Source organism: Littorina saxatilis, linkage group LG4 (genome assembly GCF_037325665.1).
Source record: "Littorina saxatilis isolate snail1 linkage group LG4, US_GU_Lsax_2.0, whole genome shotgun sequence".
Lineage (NCBI taxonomy): Eukaryota > Metazoa > Mollusca > Gastropoda > Littorinimorpha > Littorinidae > Littorina > Littorina saxatilis.
In genome coordinates, this window is record NC_090248.1 from 6,915,112 (window position 1) to 6,935,578 (window position 20,467).

Sequence of the window (20,467 nt, forward strand, 5' to 3'; positions counted from 1 at the left end):
TAAAAAGTAGGGAGTCTTAAAATGGGGGTAAATTTACAGCGGTTATGAACAGAAAATCTATGAAAACATGGTCTTACAAAAATAAAGGAGGGAGTCTTGCAAGTGAGGTTCCACTGTACCAACATTATCTATTATCTTTCTGACATATCGGTGCAAAACACGAACAGATGAAAGAGGAACAGCTTTGCATGAAATACAACCAGGGCCGGACTAGGTAAGTACTAGGGGGGGGGGGGGGGGGGTTACAGATGGGGGTCCAGGGGCCGAAGCCCCTTGGTGGGGGTTGCAAGCTGAACGTTTTTACATTTAGTCAAGTTTTGACTAAATGTTTTAACATAGAGGGGGAATCGAAACGAGGGTCGTGGTGTATGTGTGTCTGTCTCTGTGTGTGTGTGCGTGTGTGTGTGTGTGTGTGTGTGTGTGTGTGTGTGTGTGTGTGTGTGTGTGTGTGTGTGTGTGTGTGTGTGTGTGTGTGTGTGTGTGTGTAGAGCGATTCAGAGTAAACTACTGGACCGATCTTGATGAAATTTTACATAAGAGTTCCAGGGTATGATGTCCCCAGATGTCTTTGATGACATCATATCCGGCTTTTTGTTACTAGGGGGGTCCGGGGGCATGCCCCCCCCCCCCCCGGAAAAAAATTCTCCAAAGAACCAAGATGGTGCAATCTGGTGTCATCTGAGCTCCAAGTTTGCCATTAAATTCTGTTTTTAGAATCAGAGGTTTTAGTACAAAAATGTACCAATGTTTGCTTTTTTTAAGAAAAACAAGAAATTCCTCCGAGTTAGGAAAAACACCCCCGTCCTTACCATTCTCACTGCCACCAACTGAGAAGGCACTGCTAAGAAGTGTGGTTAAAATAAGTTGATTGAGTGGACAAAGAGACAGGCGGAGAAAAAGACAAATCAATATATCTCTTTCTGTAACACCTACTGACCGCATACAGAAAACAAAAGATCCCGAAAAAAACACAAAATCGGTTTGCGCTGCGCGCTGAGAGCAGGTATTGAAATATCTCATCGACCAGATTTTGTCCGGGATGTATCTGCCGCTTCGCCGGGTAGCAAGTAGAGCCGTATACCCGGCTTGAGTAGCGCACTGTACGCCGGCTTCGAACCATGGACCCGTCAAGCTTCGGTCCCTTCCAGACTCGTGGAATGGGAACAGCACGAACATGATTCAGGGGCCATAATGCCATTCCTGATCATATCATGTCGAGTCCCATACTTGTCGACGACGCCCTAGGTACCACATCACAAACAGAACTGTGCAATACACAGGTGTTTTCTACAGACACACTCAAACACACACACACAGAGAAGCCGTATATATATATATATATCTATATCTATTGTATAAATATATAGAGATAGATGAGAGTGTATTTTTCGCGTGGCTATAAATTGATTCGACCTTTGCACTTTTACAGTGAGGATAATTTACGGGTCCAATTTACGTTCTGGACACTGCGGTGACCTTCTAAAAATAGTAACAGAACGCCGGGAATATCCGAAGATGCCCCCCTCATATAGTGCACCATACGAAGGAAGGGAGGTAAACGCTGAAAACATGGAGAAGATAAGGAAGAGTTATGCCGTAGTTGATCCCCAAAAAACCAAAATCCACCAATAACTCCCTAACCGTGTGTTTGACTGGTCCCAATTTTTGTAAGGACCGTCTCAGGAATGTATAGAACCTGTTCACCAAGTTTGGTGACGATCGGTCCGTTCATTCTTGAGATCTACTTGCGAACACAAACAAACACACAAACAAACAAACAAACACATCGAGTGAAACCTATACACACCCCTATACCGGGGGTGTAAAAATATATACATGTATTATATGGTTTAAATTTGTAAAATAATTGATCTGTTGAGACAAACAGGAAAATGTAGCTTGTAACACAATCTGTGCAATCTGGTTTACTTTCAAACATAAAAGTTCAATAACTGAGGCGGGCGGTAGCAGTGCGTGAACAAAGTACGGAAAGTTTTCGCGGGCTTTTCCGCAAAGGCCAAAGTAACCGGTGCTTTTTTTGTGTACCTCCCCCCTTTATTTTTTCGCCGGACACTTTTGCATTTTCGGCGGACCAAAACAAAAATTCGGCGCAAATCCGCCGTTCGGCGGACAATTCCCATGCCTGGAATATTCAACTTGATACCGGAAATCACGCCCGGACAGTAAGCCTCCCGTAAACCATCACAGATACTGTCAGGCTTTTACACACAGTACCGTAAAATCCCTAGCATAAGCCCACCATCTAGCAAACGCCCACCCCCCACTTTGGGCCAAAAGTTGTGCACAGGGGTAACTACCTAGCAAACGCCCACCCTGCTTTTTTCAAAGAGACTATAGGCTCACTTTCACTAGGATTTGTGCAGACTGTTCTAAAAGTCATCTGTTTCCCCTTCTTTACCTTTTCGTGTTTCTTTCCTTTTTTCTTATTCTTTGTCCCCTCTCCTCACTCCCACCCATCGTTCATGTTTTTTCGAGTTTCTCTTTTCTTTTTTTTTCCTAAGTTTGTGAGTTTTTCTTTCTCAGAAAGATTGGGCCTTTTGAAGACAAAATCCAAGTTCAGTTAACGTTTCATTTCCAAAGACGATCGTTTAATTTCTTCCCTGTACAGAAAGAAAGGCTTCATTGGTGTTGACTGACATTTCGACATTTCATCAAGTTTCTTTTTCCCGGAATTGTGTTGTTATAGTTTGTCCTTGCAAAGGTCTGGCGAGTTTCTTTTTACTTTATAAATTTATATGAATGACTATGCTCGGGTTATTTTCAGAAGAGCCAGTCCTTTTCTCTCTCTCTCTCTCTCTCTCTCTCTTCTCTCTCTCTCTCTCTCTCTCTCTCTCTCTCTCTCTCTCTCTCTCTCTCTCTCTCTCTCTCTCTCTCTTTCTCTCTCTCTCTCTCTCTCTCTCTCTCTCTCTCTCTCTCTCTCTCTCTCTCTCTCTCTCTCTCATGGTTGGCCTTCTTTGCCTCAAAGTCCTTTTTCTTTCTTTTTTCCTTAACTTCTACCCACACGACCTAACTTACATGCTTTCGGGGTTTGTATTCACTCAATTACACGGTTAAGCACAAAACTTACTTTGTGCAAAGGGGTCTATCCCTAGCAAACGCCCACCCCCCAATTTTGCCCTAAATCTGTGCACAGGGGGGGTGGGCTTATGCTAGGGATTTTACGGTACAAACACCCTTCCATTTGAACGCTCACCAAACGGGAACATCCTAGGTGCCCTACGTAAAGAGCGAGCAATATTTAAAGAATTAATTTTGCAGATTGTCTCGAACACTTTTTGGACCCATCCTGAACTCAGGTCAAACATGAGTTACTTCCCTTCGGGTCTCATTCTATCTATGTAAACTGGCGATAGCCGTGAATCGATGATTATCTAAAGGTTTTTGGACCGTGGTGCGTTTTTGCGCTAGACCTAACTTTTAAAATCTAAATAATAAATTGACAGCTTGTTACGCAAACATTCTTTAACCATAAAAGAATTCGTTTTTCATCAAGACAAGATCAGTACCATTCGAAGTGTGAAAGTTTGAAAAAAGAAAAGGCCGGAAGCAGGGTCACGCAAGGGTCGTAGCAGACGACGGTTTATGCATATCGTGAACCACAGCCGTTTGTTTCGTGCATAAAAACGTGCTATTGTAAATAAGCTCACATCGAGTCGCATTCCAAATAACTGACGACTACATTGTGAAAAAGGGAAATTGGATCACACGGGTTCACGATGGCTCAGGGGTAAGATAAACCACGCAAAAAAAAAATTCTTTGAAAATTGTTCGCTCTTTACGGAGGGCACCTAGGATGTTCTCAATCGGTGAGTGTTTAAATGAAGGGCTGTTTGTACTGTGTGTAAAAGCCTGACCGTATCTGTGATGGTTTACGGGAGGCTTACTGTGCCTTTAATTAGAAGTTTCCATTTAGACGCAGGTTGTATATTGTACTACAGGTATAATCCCTCCAGAAGACGGACAAAGTGTTGTGAGCTTATATTGATTTGTTGTAAGCCTCAAGGATCATAAAGTCTCCCAGCTGGTTGCTGGTATAGTTCCAGCAGCTTATCTCTACTTCCAGACATTCGCTTGTTTTTCGCTTATCTCTCCCATCTGTCGTCTGGAACCAGACTGATTAGTCTTATTGCCTGTTTTTTAAAATGGTAAGGATGTTGTACGGTCTAAAGTCGGTCTCGACAAAGAGAGAGAGAGAGAGAGAGAGAGAGAGAGAGAGACACACACACACACACACACATACACACACACACACACACACACACACACACAAACGCACACATACACACACACAAACACACACACACACACAAACAAACACATACACACACACACACAAACGCACGCACGCACGCACGCACTCACTAATTATTTTCAAACCTACCTTTACAAATCGTGAAATGCTACTTCTTTCAAGAATTCCTTTACAGAAGAAAAACACCTGTCACCGTAACTTCAAGTTTAAGACACATAAAAACTGTGAAAATCTCAAATTTCTCGCTTCTCCAAATACCACTAGAAGGTATGACACAACAAGAAGGTCTGATAACAATATGATCTACAATCTTTGCGATATCGCAACGCAAAACACGAACTGCAAGAAGGTAGCCGTAGATGAGAGGAACGGATTTTAACAGGGACAACACCAGAGAGACTAGGCTACCACTCCACTTCTCCTCAGGTGGGTATTAAAAATACTCTAAACGGCAACTGTTTCCTGTTAGCTATTCTCATCCAATGAATGGGCAGGGCGAGCACCTGCATTTTCAAGTGTTTCGATTCACGCCCTAAACAGGAAGGAAAATATTCAAAAGAGCTTCACGAATGCAGGGCAGCGAAAAAGCACTTAAATGTTGTGAGCGTTATTTGTTTTATTTTTTTTTTATTTTGGGGAAGACGCTCAATCGATAAACAATAACATTATTTGTCATCATTTTCACGAGTTTTCATTCACAAGCACCTGGGAAATAAATGTCATGTTCCCCGGGGAATAAATCCCCGGTTACCATAGTTGCAGGAAGCCCTATTACATGGATAATCAAAAGCAAACCCAATAGAAACGCTCGAGGATTCTTCGGCTCTTTTCATTGGCGTTTCCCCAGACCTAAACAGACGACACTGCTTCGCCAAGTTCCAAATACGAACTGGCAAACTGGCAAATGTAAACAAAAAACAAAACTACCTCATCAAAGGTCATACATTTATGCTTTATCGCAAACAAATGAAACCTATCGATATGTTTTATCTTCTCACAAAGTCATGGAGTGCGTGTATCTCTGTTTGGAGAAACACGAACGTCAAGTTTAAGTCAAACCAATTGACCCCTGACACACACATTTTGACCCGTGCACAAGACGTTGTATCGATAAACTAAGCGCAAATAAAAAAATAATAATAAAAAAGCAAAGAACATAGCAACAAGAAATGAAGACATCTGACAAAGCCGAGCAAGCAGAATGACAAGTCTAATGAAAAACAGAGAGGCAATGAGAAACAAGATCGAGTACAACGCTTTGCACACGGCCCTCTGCGCGCGAGCACTGCGGGACAACACAGACGCGGGTGACGAGCATCCTGCGACCTGTTTTCAGGGCATGCTAAATAACCCTTCCCCGAAGAAATTTCGTGCGATATTAACACAATCCAAAGCCAGTGAACCCTGCGCTGTAAAATTTTGGTCCCACAAATATAACATTTGCATTGACGAAAAGTATTGGGTCCTGGCAAGTGCATGTACAAGCGAAGAAAGATTAAAGTTACTCCAATGGAAAATTTTACATAATATTTATCCCACAAATATTTTATTGCATAAAATGAAGTTAAAAGAAAATAGTTTATGTAGTCTTTGTAATGAAATTGATTATATTGAACACTTCTTTTGGAAATGTAGTAAAATGAAATTGTTTTGGGAAAATGTTAGATGTATATTTGTTAATACGGGAGAAAATATTATATTAACAGAAAAAGATGTATTGTTTGGATACTCTCCAGAAGTGCAAACCCCCATAAGCAAAATTATTAATCATATTTTGCTCATTTCAAAAATGTGTATCAGTAAGTATAGATATGGTAGACCTATTGATTTGAATGTGATGTTAGGATATGAATTAGCATTGAGATATTTCAGTATTGTGTAAATGTTGAAGGATGAATGAGGATACGTTGTAGACGGATGCTTGAATTTTTTTATTAAAAGCCCCACAATGATGTGCTTGGCAAATTAAAAAAAAAAAAAAAAAAGAGAAACAAGATCGCGATTATCTTTCCTTCGCGGCACGACGCAAATCGTTTGTGTCCTTTGACCCAATTCGTGCAGTGCTGCACGATGCAAATCTTCTGTGACCTTTGACTCAACGTAGCTTCAATATTCGATTACTAATATTTACCACTGAAAACCGAGGGGTGGAATACCGAGAGGGGCAGGGTGGTAGGGCGATGGTGAAATGTAATGAAGAGACACGTGTAGCAATAAGAGAAAACCGATTCTGCAATAACACAAACAAGAACAAAAAACCCAACACTGACCTATATGAATATTTAATCAATAATATGATCGTCTGCGTTGCAGGTGTGCAAGTGAAGGGTTGGGGGGGGGGGGGGTAACTTGATCATTAATTTGTGTGTGTCAGTGTTTGTGTTCATGGACTGATTGTGAGGGAGGGGGAGGGTGGGGTGGGGTGTGTTTCAGGTTTTGGTGTGGGTATGAAACGAGCAAAACAATACCCACACCACAAAATCTTGGAGGCAAAAAACACTCGCCGTCAACAACCGGAAAAAAAGGTGACAATGGAAAAAGACTCATCTTTGCTTCCTGCGATTCCTTGCCCCCGACTCGAACGTCGCACGATAATCCACATAACAGATCTGTTGTGAGATGGTCAACGCTGACTGTGCAAGCAAATCACCTCGTTTGAAATACGACAATCTCATCGCTCGAATACAACATGTGGGCACTATCGTCTCAAAGGCGCTTACTGTTGGTTTCACACACCACTCTGTAGTCGGAACCTACAGAACTTCGCATCCTCAAACCTTACATACTTGTCTCAACATTATAAACTCAAATCACACACAGTAAGTTGCTTTCGCACGCCAGCTTTGAACAACGTGCTGGGGCCCCGAACATGCATTATAATAACAGAACTCGCGTTTCAAACCATGGCTCCCTGTGTTGACTTTTCACTTAATGTTGAACCACCAAAATGATGACAAAAACGATGTTTGATGGTTTGTTGCCAGACCAGCTTTTTTGTCGGTCCTCGGGGGGCATATCGACTTTTGTTTCATATTTATTGACCGCGGCCTTCGGCCTTGGTCAATAAATATGAAACAAAAGACGATATGCTCCCCCTCGGACCGACAAAAAAGCTGGTCTGTCAACAACCCATCAAACATCTTATAATAACACACTTGGTATCTGTATGTTTAACTGTACATTAATCTGTGGCACAGCAAATTTAACATTTACTTTTGGCACGAGTTCTTACAATACATAAATGAACAATAATGTATTAATCAATGCTGTTGTGTCTGCGGTGTCAACATTTGCGACATCAACATAATCATGAATCCACACACACACATACATATGCATATGCACATATACTTAATCATTTTCATTTACAAAATACTCAAACGTCTCAACCCTAATTCGCAATTAAACATTACATTTAAATCAATAGGCCTACCATATCTAAACTTGCTGATACACATTTTTGCTATCAACAAAATATATATAGGTTACACACTCCGCGAGTTCTGATTATCTTGCATATTTTCCCGAGAACCTGTTCACCAAGTTTGGTGACGATCGGTCCGTTCATGCGAACACAAACACACAAACACACAAACAAACAAACAAACACATCGACCGAAACCTATACACACCCCTATACCGGGGGTGTAATGACAGTACGTGTACTGACAAACAGACAGACAGACAAATAATACACATACACGCGCGCAAACAAACACACGCTCCCTGGCGATCGATCTGCGTCTTTTTCTCTTAATCACTGTCTTTCTCTGTCACTTTCTGTCTCTGTCTGTCTGTCTGTCTGTCTGTCTGTCTGTCTGTCTGTCTGTCTGTCTGTCTGTCTGTCTGTTTGTCAGTACACGTACTGTTACTACAGAAATGTACAACTGATCAAGACGAAAAAAGGACTCTCTTTCCAAATTGACAATGCCTTAATTCTTTATTGAACAACGAAATATTCAGATATTAATGAATAATTGTATCGCTAAAAGACCAAGGTTTTGTTGATAAGGCAAAAAAAAAATATGTCTGTTTACGGTAACCCGACCGACCCTAGTTTTTAGGCCCGACCCTAATCATTTTTTTTGGATCGTCTGAAAAAAAAATGAAAAAAAACCCGCATCCAAAATAGAGCTGTTTGCGCTCAAACAGCAGACGACAGAAGGGAGGTAAGCTCAAAGTACTGTTATGAGTAAAGGGTCGTCACTCGTGTTACTTCCTTTCAAAATGGATGCACGCAGTGGTGTTCGCCACCCGCTAGCTGTAAAGCTTGATAAATGTTGTCATGAAAAGGATGGGGTGAAAATTATCAGTACCTATCCAGCGAGTTTTAGTATCATTAACGTTTTTCAACAGGCAAAAACAGGGATTGATGAGAAGAAATGAACTGTGAAACATCATAGAGAGGGGAGAAAAAAAAAGAAAAAAAAAAAGCCGACCTACCGACCCTATTTTTTCACCCTATGTTACCGTAAACAGACCTCTTTTTTTTGGCCTAACAATGTTACCAGCAAGGCAATGCATCTGCAATAAAATGATGGTATTTCTCTTGAATAAAACTTGTTGCTTGTGTTAGAATGTATCCGTTTCCATGCGACAATGATAACTGTGGGGCAAATATTTTGATTGTTGACAACGAAGTATTCTTTTCAGGGAACGGAAATGTCATTCTTCACGACTCATTGATTTTTGCTATGCCGTAGAGTTGGATCTGATTGAAGCTATTCTATTTCTGAAAGATGAGAAATGTCATTCTTCACGACTGATTGATTTTTGTTATGCCGTAGAGTTGGATCTGACTGAAGCTATTCTATTTCTGAAAGAAGACACTTGCTCATAAATAAAAGAGTGCTGTTTTAGTGAACTGGGATACACGTTGACAAAGGATTTCCTTTTACACTGCAAAGATATTTTCAGCGTGATTTGCATTGTCCTTGTTGACAAAACAGTGAATTCTACCCCTAAAAAGTGATCAGTTGTCCAACGAAAGTACCCAGCAGATAAAAACAAGTCGCGTAAGGCGAAAATACAATATTTAGTCAAGTAGCTGTCGAACTCACAGAATGAAACTGAACGCAACGCAACGCAGCAAGACCGTATACTCGTAGCATCGTCACTCCACCGCCCGTGGCAAAGGCAGTGCCCGTGGAATTGACAAGAAGAGCGGGATATTCGTTGCGCTGAGAAGGATAGCACGCTTTTCTGTACCTCTCTTCGTTTTAACTTTCTGAGCGTGTTTTTAATCCAGACATATCATATCTATATATTTTTGGAATCAGGAACCGACAAGGAATAAGATGAAAGTGTTTTTAAATTGATTTCGAAAAAAAAAAATTGATAATAATTTTTATATATTTAATTTTCAGAGCTTGTTTTTAATCCGAATATAACATATTTATATGTTTTTGGAATCAGCAAATAATGGAGAATAAGATAAACGTAAATTTGGATCGTTTTATAAATTTTTATTTTTTTTTACAATTTTCAGATTTTTAATGACCAAAGTCATTAATTAATTTTTAAGCCACCAAGCTGAAATGCAATACCGAAGTCCGGGCTTCGTCGAAGATTCCTTGACCAAAATTTTAACCAATTTGGTTGAAAAATGAGGGCGTGACAGTGCCGCCTTAACTTTCACGAAAAACCGGATATGACGTCATCAAAGACATTAATCAAAAAAAAATGAAAAAAAAGTTCGGGGATATCATACCCAGGAACTCTCATGTCAAATTTCATAAAGATCGGTCCAGTAGTTTGGTCTGAATCGCTCTACACGCACGCACACACGCACACACGCACACACATACACCACGACCCTCGTTTCGATTCCCCCTCGATGTTAAAATATTTAGTCAAAACTTGACTAAATATAAAAAGAACTAACCCCAGAGATCGAATGCTGACATGATGTATGGCGGGCGAGGAGGGGTCGTTCCCGTGCAGCATTTGAATCTGATAATGGGCAGAATATACCTGCGCAGAGTCAGCGGCACAGACGACGCACTGCATATTATTTATTCTGCGTTGGGGATTATGACGAGAACTTGGCCTGTTTTTCTTTCATGCAACGTGTAACGGGCTGGTATAATCTGCAGTGCGTCGTCGGTCCTGCTGAAGTTACATAGGTGAGCGGAGCCCCTAACCCAACTTAAATGTGCATTCACTCTTGTGTGAGCAAAAGAGTTCAACAACACACTCAGGTCTATCAAGGTTTTTTTCCAACGAGATACAGTGGAACCCCCTTTTACGACCTCCAACATCGAGAAAATCAGGTTTTAAAACGGAGGAGGGCTAAAATGGGGGTACATTTTCAGAGGTTATGAACCGAAAGTTTAAGACAACAGGGTCTTAAAGGGAGTGAGTCTTAAATGGGGGGGGGGGACTTAAAGGGAGGTTCCACTGTACCAACACTCTTTAACCTTTACACCTATGCCGTAAATCAACTGCCTAGCTGCTTCGCGTACAAAGTGGGGTTGTTGTTACACCCCCGGTATAGGGGTGTGTATAGGTTTCACTCGATGTGTTTGTGTGTTTGTGGCGGTATTTGTGTGTTTGTGTTCGCAAGTAGATCTCAAGAATGAACGGACCGATCGTCACCAAACTTGGTGAACAGGTTCTATACATTCCTGAGACGGTCCTCACAAAAATTGGGACCAGTCAAACACACGGTTAGGGAGTTATTGGTGGATTGAAATTATACAACGACTTATAGACGGACACCCCCGTTGGTCAAAGGGAAATAACTTTCTCAGTTGGTGGCAGTGAGAATGGTTATTTCCCTTTGACCAACGGGGGTGTTTTTCCTATCAGAGGAATTTCTTGTTTTTGTTGGAAACAATTGTGACATGAAAAGGAATCGTTTCATGGATTGAGACTACCAAGTCTCAACGATCTAGATGTTTTGCAAGCATTCATTAAATATATCTCTTTCTCAAATTTTAAAGTGATAAAAATGTCTGGAACAGAGAACTATACCTGAATTTATTTACAAAGAGAAGAAAATAAACGCGACTAACATTGGTTTTGAGTTCAATTTCACGCTTCTTAGAAAATATTTGTCAAAAGCTGGTGACGTATTACAAACCTCCAAAAACAGATGGACTGCTATAACGTTCCACAATTGAGAATCAAACAACAAGAATTGTAGGTTATTGGAACGTTTATTTATTGAAAAAACAGCACGTACAATTAATTAACGTTCCAATAATCTACAATTCTTGTTTCTTTTATTCTGACGTATCGTAAACAAAATCACCTTTATACCTGTATGGCAAATGCTTGCTAACCAAGGCACTGCACGCTTTGTCCGGCACGGTTGGCCTAGTGGTAAGGCGTCCGCCCCGTGATCGGGAGGTCGTGGGTTCGAACCCCGGCCGGGTCATACCTAAGACTTTAAAATTGGCAATCTAGTGACTGCTCCGCCTGGCGTCTGGCATTATGGGGTTAGTGCTAGGACTGGTTGGTCCGGTGTCAGAATAATGTGACTGGGTGAGACATGAAGCCTGTGCTGCGACTTCTGTCTTGTGTGTGGCGCACGTTAAATGTCAAAGCAGCACCGCCCTGATATGGCCCTTCGTGGTCGGCTGGGCGTTAAGCAAACAAACAAACAAACAAAAGCACGCTTTGTCGAACGCCCATAATAACGCCAATTCCGAGGCTGTGACTTGTTTACCGCGAATCAAACAACAATGACACACAGTTTAAGTCAACAAAAAGTAGTTTTCAGGAGAAATATAAACACGGTCACACAAAGTTTAATGTCAATGCCATCAATTCACAGTAGAGTTCAATCTGTCTTTGTCTGGATATAGTTTGTATTGGATGGTTGGCATGTGCCCTTAGCCACGGTGTGTCAACTGATTCCGTTCATACACCGGATGTTTCCGTTCATCCGCAGGATGTTTCCGTTCATACAGCCTCATTTTCGTCACTTGCTTGGGAAAAAAAACGTGGCGGTAAGTCGTGTGGGCAGCGCGCTTTTGTGATATTGCAAGAATAAGGTAGCTAATTGGTTGGGCTATGTGTACGATAAATACCAAGGTGCTAGTAGCCTAATCCTCATGATAACACACGCGGGCCGAACGTGGCAGAATTGCCTGTTTTTTTTAACATTTTCTTGTTTTTCTCGCTCTGTTATCGAATCTGACCCCTGATTTGCACATGATCACCAAAACCATTGCCTGTTACGACATTTCGCTTGAACAGAAGTTTATAGAAACCCATGGCTTTTGTACAATCACTTGTCTTATAAAAACATGCAGATTCCGTTCATACACCATGTTTCCGTTCGTACAAAAGTGCATGTTTCCGTTCGTAAGAACAGCGTTTCCGTTCGTACACATTCGTTAGATCAGAGTGAAACAGGCCCCCACTACAAGTTATGTGTGTTCCAATGGTCTTCAAATAGCACAAAGTACGAATGCGTGTGATATTGGACCTATGTGAACCATGAGATGAATTGAATTTGCAAAAAACTACCGAAGCTAACCACGTAGCTCTGTGTGTGTGTGTGTGTGTGTGTGTGTGTGTGTGTGTGTGTGTGTGTGTGTGTGTGTGTGTGTGTGTGTGTGTGTGTGTGTGTGTGTGTGTGTGTGTGTGTGTGTGTGTGTGAGTGCCTGACTGTATGTGGCACTTAAGTAAATTAAACTTGCAGAAAGGGGTTTCTTGTGGGTGTCTAAAACAGAAGGCGATATGTCAGAAACACAACGTAGAAGCAAATGAAAAACTTCCACACCAGTAAAGACTCATAATGAATTTACGATTTATTTATCGCCCACCCATAGCTGCGCTGCCTCCGCAGCAAAGGAACTTCTTGTATTCACTTCACTTCCCCCCCCCCCCCCCCCCCCTCTCGAAATGAGGCAGAGCGTTGTTAAGATATCAAATAACCAAAGGGAAGTAAGCGCTCTTTATATGTACGACATGTGTAATGGAGTAAGCGAGAGTTATACAGAACCTTTTGCCTGGCACCTGAGAGAATAACAAACATTGAAATGTACAATCGACTTTCATCCTCAATATGGCACAATTTTTCATTTCTATTCTCCTGCATGTGTGCATCTTGTTTTTAAATGACATCAATGTTCTGTTTTTCAAAAAAATCTGTCGTCATATTGTGTGAATCATATCCCGCCATAAAATAACAGGTATGGTTATGTGAGCACTTATCATAAGTTTTAAACTTGTTGTGCTCCTTTGTAAGCATGTTGTTGTTATAGCATGTGTGTGTTTATAAATAAAATTTTGTTTAAACCGAAGGAATTTGAGAGCCGCAGTTACAGACATCCGGGCAGGCATGGGAATTGTCCGCCGAACGGCGGATTTCCGCCGAATTTGTTTTTTGTTCCGCCGAAAAAGCAAAAGTGTCCGCCGAAAAAATAAAGGGGGGAGGCACACACAAAAAGCACCGGTTATTTTTGCCTTTGCGCAAAAGCCCGCGAAAACTTTCTGTACTTTGTTCATGCACTGCTACCGCCCGCCTCAGTTACTTGAACTTTTATGTTTGAAAGTAAACCAGATTGCACCGATTGTGTTACAAGTAACATTTTCCTGTTTGTCTCAACAGATCAATTTTTTTAATAAATTTAAACCATATAATACATGTATATATTTTTTTCTTCAAAAAAGCATAAATTGGTACTAAAAACTCTGATTCTAAAAACAGAATTTAATGGCAAACTTGGAGCTCAGATGACACCAGATTGCAACATCTGGGTTCTTTGGAGACATTTTTGTCCGGGGGGGGGCGTGCCCCCGGACCCCCCTAGTAAGACTAGGCGCTTCGCGCCGTCGACTTGACGCTTCGCGTCTTCAGTTATAAATTTTCAGCCTTTTTTACAATTTTCAATTCCCATGCCTGATCCCCCTTCCCGTTAAAACAATCCTGCAAACCATAGGTCTGTCCGGGCTTTTGCACTAAATAAGAGCATCCTTCCACTTGAACAAATACTAAGATTCAACAGCCTGGCTTTTTTTCTCTGGAAAGTATAAATTTTCAGCTGAATTAATTTTTTCCTTAATTGGCACCTATGTAAACTTCACGACATTAATTCAGCAAATACAAACAAACACACACAAACAAAAACAAAACAATAAACGCTCGACGTAATTATCCAGACAAGTGACAATTTGCATGTGATAAAGTGGGAAGATTCTCGTCCCATGTTTGTTTGTTTGTTTGTTTGCTTAACGCCTAGCCGACCACGAAGGGCCATATCAGGGCGGTGCTGCTTTGACATATAACGTGAGCCACACACAAGACAGAAGTCGCAGCACAGGCTTCATGTCTCACCCAGTCACATTATTCTGACACCGAACCAACCAGTCCTAGCACTAACCCCATAATGCCAGACGCCAGGCGGAGCAGCCACTAGATTGCCAATTTTAAAGTCTTAGGTATGACCCGGCCGGGGTTCGAACCCACGACCTCCCGATCACGGGGCGGACGCCTTACCACTAGGCCAACCGTGCCGGTCTCGTCCCATGTAAGAGAGCCCCAAAGGGTTTAAAATTGTGATCGTGATTGGCGTTTTTTGACCTTTCTGTGACCGTGATTGCCGAAATTTCCATTTCTGTGATCGTGATGGGACTTTGCCCGTGATCCGTGATGACAAAAAAATCAAGTCTCGTGATCGTGATCGTCATTTGTTTTCGTGATCGTGATGGGCATTATTGCAAAGCATTTTATTTTCAACGTACATTTTTCACAGCTGTATCACTTTATGATCCACTATTCGTCAAGGTGTTTGTGATCGTGAAAACAAAAATCAAGGTAACTGTGATCGTGAAAGCTAAAATTTCCCTTCCCGTGATCGTGATGATACCCCCCCCCCCCCCCCTTTGGGGCCCTCATGTAAAAGTCTGGACATATTATTAATTTTTGTCTGTGTGTACTTGCCGTGTACACTGGAGATGAAGAAATCTGTGATATATCAGTTGATATACTAACCTGTATGATAAACTGAGCGTAGTTGAACGAAATCCAAAATTCATAATTAAAAAGCAAAACGTACCTATACCAAACGCTTCTTGTTTGTCTGTTTTTGATTCAGTACTAAAAAAACAAAAACCATATGCGTGCACAATTAAAAATTAAACGTGTTGACTTTTTCTCTCAATCCTGACTAATTCCAGAACAAACATACTAACCTGTCAAAGGAACTTACGCCAAGTGAAAGAACAAATACACAAAACTTATGGCAACTCGCCCTAAAATAATAAAAATAGAAAAACACCAAAAAATGAATAAAACTCATCCGAAAATACAGAACATTGACATGAAAGTTTTAAGGGAATTCACCACGAGGTTAAAAGATGCACCAAACGAATATTTCTAGGGAACTCCTTCAACACGTACATAAGAAATACACCCAAATTTCAAGGGAACTTACCATAAATTACAGAATATCACAAAGTTTCACCCAAGTTTCCTGTGTCTTCGTCGTCGCGTCTCGGCGACTATATCCTCGTGAATCTCTTAAGTCTCGGCCATCCCACACTAAACTCGTAAAACATCCACAACAATGAATCTTTTCCTCACTCCCAAACCAACAAAGGTCTCGGCCAGCCCAGGGGACGTCCTTCTCGTCCTTGTAGTCTCGGCTAATCAACACGACGCAGATCTCGTTTTGTAATCTCGGCCACCAAAGACAACGGAGTTCTCGTCGTCGTGGTCTCGGCTGCCAAGACCAGACGAGACGGTACAATCAGCTGCTGCTCTCGCAAGCTTGCAACGCAGCCCGGCCCGACAAACTACACCTTCGATCTACGAAGCAGTCTGGCATGGCACACTTCTGTTAATTGATCCGCGAAGTTCCTAAGCTGTTGTCTCGACGGGCGTTTCTTAGAGGCGAGAATGGTAGGTCTGAGCGAGTAAAAAGAGTGGGATTTAAGAGCGTGTCTTGGGGCATTGCTCACGTCGGCGTGACGATTTGTCAAGAGGACGCGAGTATCTCTTTGACCCCCGTTTCTTAGCGAAACGCTTGTTAGATTTTGGCGAGTAGAGTTAGGAAAGAACCTTTCTTTTAAGGGCGAGAAGCTTGTTAGATGTTGGGGAGTAAAGTTACGTAAGAACCTTTCGGGGGGGATTGTGAAGAAGGTGAGGATTTGGCGGTGGAAAAAAGCTCGCATGTGAGAAAACCTTGCGGCAGCATAACTTCAATTCCCATTGGCTGTTCACCAACGCCTATACGATGTCATCAAATCGTTACTGTCGCCTAGCGAGTGTATGATCGTTGCATAGACTCTCTCGCGTGATCGCCTTTCCAGTTCAACTTTATCTCGTGTTGCTTGTCTGAAAGAAACGCAGACCCGGTGTGCGCTATGTCGTTACTCTGTCACCAATGGGCGTGTACCAAACGCAGTCTATTTTAGGCCCTGTGGCGTCTTGACAAAAAGTGCTCATAAAGTGCAAAAGTAAATCTGAAGTTATTTTTGTTTTGCAGTACACCACACACACACACACACACACACACACACACACACACACACACACACACACACACACACACATACATATAAATATATTTACACACACACACACACACACACACACACACACACACACACACACACACACATGTATATATATCTATATAGATATATACGACTAGTGTCTGTCTGTCTGTCTGTGTGTCTGTATGTGTGTGTGTGTGTGTGTGCGGTTGTGCGCGATGCACGGCCAAAGTTCTCGATGGATCTGCTTCAAATTTGGTGGGCATATTCAGGTAGACCCGGGACAGGACACAACCTGGTCGATATTTCAACACGTGCTCTCAGCGCGCAGCGCTGAACCGATTTTGGTTCCACCTCAGCTACCCGGGCCCCCATACCGACACACCAAAGCCGCTACACCACATCACAACGCCAAAGTTCTCGGTGGATCTTTTTCAAATTTGGACACCGTATTCAGCTACACCCCGGACACAATATCATCGATGAGATATTTCAACACGTGCTCTCAGCGCGCAGCGCTGAACCGATTTTGGTTTTTGTGTTCATTTCACCATTATAAGTAACTCTTCCTTATCTTCTCATCTTCTCCAGGTTTTCAGCGTTTACCTCCCTTCCTTCGTATGGTGCACTATAGTATGAGTGGGGCGTCTTCGGATATTCCCGGCGTTCTGTTACTATTTTTAGAAGGTCACCGCAGTGTCCAGAACGTAAATTGGACCCGTAAATTATCCTCACTGTAAAAGTGCAAAGGTCGAATCAATTTATAGCCACGCGAAAAATACACTGTCATCTATCTCTCTATAGATACGGCTTCTCTGTGTTTGTGTGTGTGTGTGTGTCTCTCTCTATGTGAGCAACACCTGGGGATTGTTCAGTTCTGTTTGTGATGTGGTCTGGCGGCTTTTGTGTATTTGTATAGCGGACAAAGCCGCTAAAGAAGCTGCCCAAGGCATAGGCGCCTCCGAGGTAGACCTGCCACTGTCTGCTTCTGAGATCAGTAATAATAATAATAATAATACGAATATTTATAACGCGCACATATCTCACCAACAGGCGACTCAAGGCGCACATACACTCGTTCACACACACGGAGACTTAAAGTCACTAGCACACACACACACCATCAAACATTAAAATATGTACAGTTATTCAGGGTGGGATGGGGTGGGCAGTGTATAATGCATGGATTATTTGGAAAAAAGGAATGTCTTGAGTGCAGATTTGAATGATTCGAGGGACTGTTGTTGGCGGAGGGGGAGAGGTAGTGTGTTCCATTGGCTAGGTGCTTGGAAAGAAAATGAGTAGCCTTACAGACTCTCTTCTCTGGAGAGAATGGAGGAACAAATATATGCACAAGGCTATAAGCTCTGGCTGGCTCATTCGGGAAGCCCCATCAAAACAGATGAAAACCTATAATGCATGCCCACGTGTAATAAAAAGGATTAACCGCCTAAGGGCAGAAGCTGGGAATTACCAATTTCTAGAGCTTAAATGCACCTGTCAATCCGACCTCACCATTGCTCATTTGACTTTGGAGTGTGATTTGAACTCATGCCACTTTCAACCCCTGACTCAGTTTATAAACTCAAATAGAAATATTCTGCCAAATACCTCAAAGGAAAAATTAAGCTATCTTTTAAGTTTTAATAAAGACCTTGGGTGGCAAGGTCCCAAACTTATCGCTGGACTTATGCACACGCACCCACTTGGTCCCTGGATATGAAGAGACGTTGCTGCGGCTGACGCCATTGCTTCTCATACAGCTACTATATATTTTTATCAGAACTTTTAAAAATACCATTTTATATCCAAGTATCTCTTAACACCATTTTTAATTAGATGAGCGAGAGTGTGCGGGGGGCGGGAGGTGAACCACTGTACATAAAGGGAAAGTTTGTGTGCGTGCCTGTGTGTGTTCTTAATCTAAGACAAATGTCGCCAATGTTTTTACAGAGTGACGTTAAATAAACGATTTTATCATTATGTATTTGTATGTACTGGCCTTCCTTTGAAAAGCCATAACAGTTCAAAAGGGCTTACAGATAAGCTATAAATTGCTCAATCCTGTTTGAGTGGAGTTCGCCTCCAAAGGTGATTAACACGGTTACATTCGTCGACAAGGATGGGACTCGATATGGTCAGGAATGGCATTATGGCCACTGAATCATTTTCGTGCTGTTCCCATTCCACGAATCTGGGAGGGACCTAAGCTTGGCGGGTCCATTGTTCGGACCCGGCGAAGCCGGCGTACGGCTCTAAGTACTTCTTCCCGGCGAAGCCGGCTACCCGGCGAAGCGGGTATTCATTTATATACTGAGAGGCATAAATTCCGCAAACTGAACTTTAAAAAATCACAAAAAATCAACTCAGTGGTGAATGTTTTCAATGTTTGAATATTTTATTTATTGGCCATTTTAGTGTTTATAAACCTTCGCTTTATTGATTTTGAATAGAACATCATGAAATGACAATTTTTCAAAAAAAGTGACAGTCCAAGCGCAATGATTTCGGAAAACGTTCAGTATTCATCACGTTCAATGCTTTGGCCAGCTCTAAGTATCCCAATCGCTTGCTGTCTCTCTCCTTCGTCAAGTCGTGGCATGATTGTGATATCTGATACAGCCAAACGTAAACTGCCAGTTGCATTTTATAGGGCCATACACTATCTTTTTTACGTTATTGTCTCCCTTTCAGCCCATTGTCTTTATTAGCACAGTGAGCTGTGGCTGGATCAGCAATACTGCAAAGCGCACGCTGACAGCTGAAACATTTGCTCCGACACTCAAGATGTCAACTACAAATTACAGGTTCAATATGCGATATCACGTATCTGACACCACTCAAAAAAACGGATTAGCTAACAGGAAAAGAATTGAGAGGACTTTAAATGTTTGCTAACGTATTCACGGTATCTTAGGCCCTCAAAAGTACCATCCTTCACGCGAACGTCTTTTTGTTTACAGGCTTGGGAATATGAATTTCTCCAACATACACGTGTGGAAATCAACATCATGTTTGCTATATGGGCAAGGTGGGAATTTTGTGCTGAACGGGCTTTATAGTGGACAGACCGATACATAGTTACGAGGAAAATGAAACAAATAAATAAAACACTTTGCTGAGTGTGCATTGGATGATCTTTAGCAAGACGGCCAGTCAGAGTTGAACAAAAAACAGAGGGAGAGAGGGAGAGAGGGAATGTCCAGTAAAAAAAACAATGTCCATTTTGCGTGTAATTGAAAAAACATATTGTATAACAAATTCCAAACAAGCACGCAGACGGAAGAGAAAGAAAGTTATCAAGAAAGAGAGAGAGTGCGAGTGAAAGGGTTATGTTTACAGTGGGCGACATCACAAAAGTAAAAACCTTTCCGAATAGTATCCGCTGATGGGACCAAAATAAAGTCTGATCTCCTTAGAAAAGAAAAAGAAAAAAAAGAAGAAAAAAAAACTGGTTTTAGTGTGTCTGTATGTGGCCGGGTATGATGACAAAACGGCTTCACTGACTGAGACGGGAATTGCTGGGTATGTTCTTTGCCACTCGAGTCGTGTCGAGACACGTTACGCCCAATATACGTACCCACTGAGACTGTTGTTGGGCCCTATTTTGTACCCAGAGGGCGAAAGCGGCGGTGTGAATGTATGCTGCCTAAAATTGTATTATAGAAAAGAATCAGAGGCGTACTAAAAACAGATTAGTTTAGTTATGGTTGTGAATGTTTTCTGCACTAAGCAGTCGCA

General features: G+C 41.9%; 1 protein-coding gene across 3 annotated transcripts in view; it reads right to left on the bottom strand.

Moving 5' to 3' along the window:
* The window catches only part of LOC138963845 (beta-1,3-galactosyltransferase 5-like), a 71,075-nt gene that overhangs the window by 40,715 nt on the left and 9,893 nt on the right, over positions 1 to 20,467 (bottom strand). Inside the window, exon 1 of one of the 3 annotated variants that reach the window (XM_070335699.1) lies at positions 15,664 to 16,033. The exons of 1 other annotated variant lie outside the window; for it this stretch is intronic. The gene's annotated coding sequence lies outside the window, so the exon portion shown is untranslated. Of the gene's footprint in view, positions 1 to 4,402; positions 5,456 to 15,663; positions 16,034 to 20,467 lie in introns of those variants that run through there. One more of the 3 variants, XM_070335700.1, reaches the window with a different exon arrangement.